We start from the raw sequence: 5,361 nt of genomic DNA, 5'->3' as shown, positions 1-5,361 counted from the left end.
CACACAGACACACACACACACACACACAGTCACTTGCAGATTTTGACCTGTGTACAGTTGCCACAGGGTAAAACAAGGGAGAGAGAGAGAGAGAGAGAGCGAGAGAGAGAGGAAGGGCCTTGTGAACAATAATCAGTTGTACTTTTTTATGCTGAAGGTAAATCATCTTGAAGAATATTTTACAAAACACCTATTAACCATTTACTGAGTAATACAAGAACAGGGGCCAAAAACTAAATATATTTTATTTTAAAAACATTGTGGTATTATTACAGTTACCTAAAATGTTCACAGTGTGCCCATGGTTTTCTTAGCATGATTATTTATTAACATGCTAATAATTAATCATTACCATAAGGCTTGGTGCATTGAAGGACTCTTTTGTAAGCTCACCAAGTCTGAAGGACGGTATGGCTATTATAAAGAAGATGCTTACATACATAGTCATAAATGCTTTCTGTAAAGTGTTACTCTATTGATTCTTGCATCTCTCATTAAATCATTAGAATACCATATTAAAATGAAGTTCTCAATTGAGTTGATTTCCCAACATTTTGAAATGGAAGAATGGGTGCTGTGACACAATAACTTAGTCACTTAATCAGAAACTTAATAACCAAACCAAAAATGATATTTCCAAATAAAAATGACTTTGTCTGTGTGCATAAGACAGACCAAAGAAAGAAAAAGACCAGAAAGAAAAACCACACGTAGAGAATATTTTATGTATTGCTCAAGAACATTTAAATATGCTAATTTTTGTTTCCCTTGATGTCTGACCTTCTAGCCTTCAGCAGGTGAAGGGTATTAATGGTTCATACACTATCCCCTAAGTAGCTTTTACCTTAAATCATTCATAAAGGGCTGTGAAACTCAAACCCATACAGTGAGCACCATAAGTCTACTAATAAGACGTGTACAGTATATGTATTATAATATCTATTTATTTTGGACTTGCCATAGCAAATAATCTGAACAGCTTGCCTCCAGAAACCTTGGAACTGTACTCTTAAGAAAAACATCAGAATGACCCTTGTCCATCAGGAGCAAAGAAGGAGGTTGGGTGACTTTATTATAGAGCCACAAAGTCCACAGAAGGAAGAGATAAGGGGTGGATAGAGGGATCAACAAAACAGGAGCACGCTCTCTGCTTCCTGTTACCTACCAACAGTCAATTTTGGTTTATTTTGTGCCTAAACCAAACCAAACTTTAGACACTGTGGTATCAGATCAAAAAAATGGTTTCATTTTTGAAACAGTGATTTGTTACGGTTTTGGACAGCCCTGTGGGCGTCTTGCAGATAAGGGCGTCAGATCCAATGTTTTTTGTGTCATTTTAGAAGGCAATTGCAAATTTAGTATTTTGTTGAAGCAGACTTATCAGAAACTTTACCTCAGGATATTTTTATGTTGGGTACAAACAAGTTCTGCCTATTTTCATATTAGTTTCATGTGTCACAGCTCTATTCAAACCAATATGCATGCTTCTTGAAACTTTGATTTGTTGCAACTGTTTTGACTGACAAATGATGTGACTATAGGTTTGTGTTCACACAATTTAAGATCTACGGTAAACCTCTTGAGCTGGTTGTAATTTGTGCAGGCACAACTGCGGTGACACCTTCCAATTTTAGGACATGTACCTCTGTGAAAAAAAATCAATTTGCATATTTTTCTTTAAAAGCATGGATGTTTTTGCCTGAAAATATCACAGTGTAGTTTTAATAGGGCCTTAGAGGGCAAGTGACTTCCAGTGTGTGGATGAATATGTATATAAGCTTAGAGTATAATATCACGGTTCACCAATCTGATAGGGAACATATGGAGTGCTTCTCATACGCACACACTCACTCACATGACTATCTATATGCGAACACCTGCAGCACAAAGTCTGTAGGTAGGCAAGCATGGACATAAACTCATCATACTCACAAACATACAGATGAAAATACATTTTAAGCAATGCTGTAACATTTACCCCAAACCCACGTTTACTGTTCTCGCTGGAGCAAAATTTAAATTTGCTCAGCGAGTTACTCTGTCATCGAGTAATGCTGCTCTTTAACTATACCCTTGTAGCCGCGCTGCACCAATCACACTGGTGTCTCTACTATAACCCTAACCCTAACCCATAATTCATTAATTATTATTAATTAATAATTCCAAAAGTGTGTTCATAATTAACTAAAATATTCCCATTGTTAAGTGAAAACTTAACATACAGGCTGCATAGGAAACCCTGCAATGACTGGTGCTATTTCTGCTTTATTTATTTTTCCTGCATGTGTCAGCCAGAAACACATGAAATCAGTTTTTTGTCCATTTTCCAACTTAAACATTTTATCCATCCGAATCAGAAAGGAATTTACTGCCACAGAATAGGTAAATGGTGCATGCATACACACAAAGCCAGAAAAGCACATTTCCAATAAAGCATGGTAAAAGAATGTGTATTACAGTAACCAAATACAGAGAGGAGAGAAAGAGAGAATAGAGGGTGACTGGAGAGAAGACAGAAAGAGGAAGAGACAGAGATAATGAGACAGAGATGGAGAAAAGATGCTGGTAGTCAGAGAGGCAGTGAGAAGGAAAAAAGTGTCAGGAGGCCCTGACGAAACTGAACCTGAGCTCTAAATGGCTTCTTAACAAGAAGCTGAGACAGCAAAATGAAATTATACACACACACACACACACACACACACACACACACACACACACACACATCTACACACCTACCACACACACATGCCACCCACACACATCCACAAGAGTACCAAGCTTTCACGGTTTATTGTTATGTGCACCTGTAATACATATTTTGTTTCACTCACACAAACACACACTTGTTTCATGAATGAATTTAATTGCTACTTACCTGTTGCATGCAAACAGGTATATCCCTACTTGAGCATGACATTCACATATCTGCATTTAACTCTCTCTCTCACACACACACATACACACACACACACACACACACACACACACACACCACTTTATTGTATCTATGCTCAAAAGGAGTTGATCTGCATTGCACACACACACATGCACGTGTAACCCCCCCCAACACACCTTTAGCTTTAGAAGCGGTGATAGGTCTTTTAAAGGGGTGTTTCACACTTCATCGCATTTCAATTAGTAGGTAAGAGACAGACACACACACACACACACACACACGCACACACACAAACACACACACAGAACTTGACAGTCTGTCCGTTGGGTAAAGAAGATTCATTTGGATTCTCATCTCTTCTCCTACCACTTCCCTTCTGTATGTGCCCTTTCTTTTCACTCTCTTTCTCTATTTATCTCTCCCCTGTATATTCACTTTGCTCTCTCTCTCTCTCTCTCTCTCTCTCTCTCTCTCTCTCTCTCTCTCTCTTTCTCTCTCTATCACTGTGAGTGACAGTGGTTTGACCTCACGGGTTGTCAGAGGAGGCTGTTGCACAGACGGCCTGAATAAGGGAGTCTTTCCCTGGGTGCAAGTCTGCTGATGCTTGGAGGATGAGGAAATCCTGCAGCCACCTTTCCTATCAGGCACAGAGTGTGCATCTAATACTAACACCACAATGAGTGCAGCATTATAATATCATTTTTCTCCAAAGCTGCATTAAATTAATGTATTATGAAATAATTACATTGTTATTTTAATTTGGGTCTATTTTTTGTAGATTGGGACGTCATTTCTGTCAGTTATGATTGCTAAGATCTGGGAACATGGCGACATTGCTATGACAAAGTCCACGAGCAAGGTAAGTCAAGTTAAAGTGAAGTTGGTTTTGTTTATATAGCCCATAATCACAGTCTTACGGAGCTTTACAGTTCAGTTCAATCCACTTCAATGGCCACATGACAAGAGTTATTGGGATTTGTTTTCAGTACAGCGTGGGATGAAAAGCTCAGCTAACAGTGTCAGCAGCACAACACAGACATATTACATAATAAAGTTTGTGTATAACTTGACACCCTTTGAATGAGAAAAATGGGGGAAAAGTGACAAAGTTCAGGAAGAGCTACAAAGGGGGATTCTTAATTTTAAACAGACATGCAATAGATAATCTTTTTATCAACAATTTTTGAATCATGGAGGTTTATTATGTATAAGACTTAAAGGAGACATGTCATAAAAACTTTTTTTTTTCCATGACTGTGTACATACAGTGTCTGTGCCTACCAATTCTCAAACTGTGAAAAAAGACAACCCAGTTAGTTTTTTGTGGGCTCAGAAGACGTGGGATTTAACCCGCCATTTAGATTTGACTCACCTTCCCATGTCACATGCAAGCTCTATATATATATATATATATATATATATGCCACCCCCCATCTGAGTCCCTCCCCCCATAAGTTGAGAACTTTTTGCAAAACTTTGCAAAGGTGCGCCATATTTTTCTCAAAAGACAATCAGACATGACAATCAGACATGGTTGGAGCGTTTCAGACTTGCACCCAGCGCAGCACGGCACAATGACCGACGCAGTTGTTAATTTCCCATCCGAGCAAATGCACCTGTGCCCATCCTTTTTTTAATTAAATTAAATATCTCAGTAAACACCATTAAAAGTGATAAGGCTTCGATCTTTCTCCAGTTCGATGATTCAAAGCAGTCTTCTCTCCTAAATCTTACAGGGAGGTGTGTTCAGCTGAATTCTTGGCGTGTTGCTGTCTTGCGGCAGCAGAAAGTGATCACACCATTGACCAAGAAAAACCAGGTCAATAGCACAACATTTTATGGTTTTCTGACAGCACATTAGTAAAATGCGCCTAGGCTCGTGCACAGCACACACGCTATGCTTGTCATACACACACGTGCAAAAGATTAAAAATAGAAATAGGACGGTGCAAATCTGCTTTCATAATAGCAATGCACCAAGGTACAAACAAACCTGGCTTTTAAAGGAAATGGGAGATGACACACTGATTGGTTTATTGCATGTTACACCCAAAACACACCTATGAATTAATGAAGACACTAAATACAACCCTTTTGAACCATGCCGCCGGCACATGGACCGTCAAACTAGTAAAAGTGGATTTGGACACGCCCAAATACACCTGTGCCAGGCGCTCCACGCCGTGCACTTAGATTGTTAAAATAGGGCCCTAAGGGTAAGGGTAAGCAGTGGGCTGGACAACAAACAGGAAAACAGCTATTTTTACTGTAATGACTGGGTAGCCAGTATCCCGTTTTCCTAACACATCCATTTTAACACAATGATGGTTTCAACCATCTGACCATTTTATAACCTGTAGGTTTATTTAAATATGTCTGAATGAGTGACTGCTCCGTTTTTTTGTTGTTGCCCTGTCTGACTTCTTTTAAATGTTGTAAAGTGACATGATGTTCAGAAACATAAA

General features: G+C 38.9%; 1 long non-coding RNA gene across 1 annotated transcript in view; it reads left to right on the top strand.

Moving 5' to 3' along the window:
• Positions 1–5,361, top strand: part of LOC116701708 (uncharacterized) — an 18,483-nt gene that overhangs the window by 1,221 nt on the left and 11,901 nt on the right. The window contains exon 2 of the long non-coding RNA XR_004334989.1: positions 2,578–2,580. This is a non-coding gene — a long non-coding RNA (uncharacterized LOC116701708). The remainder of the gene's footprint in view (positions 1–2,577; positions 2,581–5,361) is intronic.

This window comes from Etheostoma spectabile, chromosome 14, assembly GCF_008692095.1.
Source record: "Etheostoma spectabile isolate EspeVRDwgs_2016 chromosome 14, UIUC_Espe_1.0, whole genome shotgun sequence".
Lineage (NCBI taxonomy): Eukaryota > Metazoa > Chordata > Actinopteri > Perciformes > Percidae > Etheostoma > Etheostoma spectabile.
This window is presented reverse-complemented; position numbering and strand designations above follow the sequence as displayed.